The sequence below is a fragment of the Empidonax traillii genome, unplaced genomic scaffold (assembly GCF_003031625.1).
Source record: "Empidonax traillii isolate 1590-97213 ecotype Southwest subspecies unplaced genomic scaffold, ASM303162v1 scaffold1636:size80652, whole genome shotgun sequence".
Lineage (NCBI taxonomy): Eukaryota > Metazoa > Chordata > Aves > Passeriformes > Tyrannidae > Empidonax > Empidonax traillii.
The window spans coordinates 5721-6877 of NW_020956829.1; positions in this window are offsets into that span (position 1 = coordinate 5721).

Sequence of the window (1157 nt, forward strand, 5' to 3'; positions counted from 1 at the left end):
AGAATCAACTTATTATAAAGTCTGATGCAAGCAAACAATTATAGGTAGCTGTTCTCTCCAAACTGGCTGACGAGATTTATCTCCTACAAGTCAGCCAACTAAAGTTTTATATTTCATTTTTTTTTTGCTAGTCTTAAAATCAGCATTGGTTCCCTAAATACTTAGTATTAAAGTCTATATCATATTTTTTTTTTTTTTTTTATATATTCATATATATATAAAAAAAGAAGTATTCTATCCTCCAGAGTCATGCTACATGTCCTGAACTCCAATAAAATCTATTTAAGGACACGAGTGTCCCGATGCTTCGTAACAATTTGGTACTAAAGCTTCACATTTTGAAAAGAAGTGTTCACCCAAGGAGGACAAGGCTTAATGTTCCCTAAGATAAAAGTTTCAACGACATCAGTGAGGGTCTACCTAAGATGAGACACCACGAGTGACTTTCAGGTTTCCAAGTATCCCCAAAAAGGAGATTGTACAGTAAACAATGAGAGGAGATATCGGAAAAAAAATTCATCTGCAGAAGACATTCCAGAGCTCCCCGACTTCTGAACCTTTCATGCAACCTTGCAAGATTGTCCCCCTTTTAATGAGAAGGCAAAAAAACGAGATATCAGAAACATTTTCTTGCCGGAACTGCCATTTCATCTGGGTTGTAAATGGTTCCACAACAAACAAGAGTCATTTCCTTTAACACTTAGAGCTTAACTACACCTACAGCTGTTGGGTTTTGCCTTAATTCCGAACTACTTTTCAAAGGAAAATTTCACATGTAAAATTTCCCCTTAAGAAAACAGGTCAAGGAAACGAAAAAAAAAAACAAAACAAAAAAACCCCAAAAAACCAAAAATCTTCTTTACATGCAAACAACGCAATTTTTTTTTTCTTTTTTTTTTCTTCTTCCTAATATTTTCTGCTAGGTTATCAGACAGGTTTTTTTTTTTTTTTTCCTACGAGGAATAAGGAGCCGACTTCATAGAAAAGACGAGATTTACAACGATCACCTAATATTAAAATATGCCGATGGATTTAGTCGTCCTACTTGCGAACTGACGCAGTCTCTTTTGCCTCCTGCGAGTCAAAGGGTGCCCGTAAGCCAATAAAAGGGGGCCAGAGTGAACCGGGGGTTTATTGCCAGTGATTTCTTAAGTTTG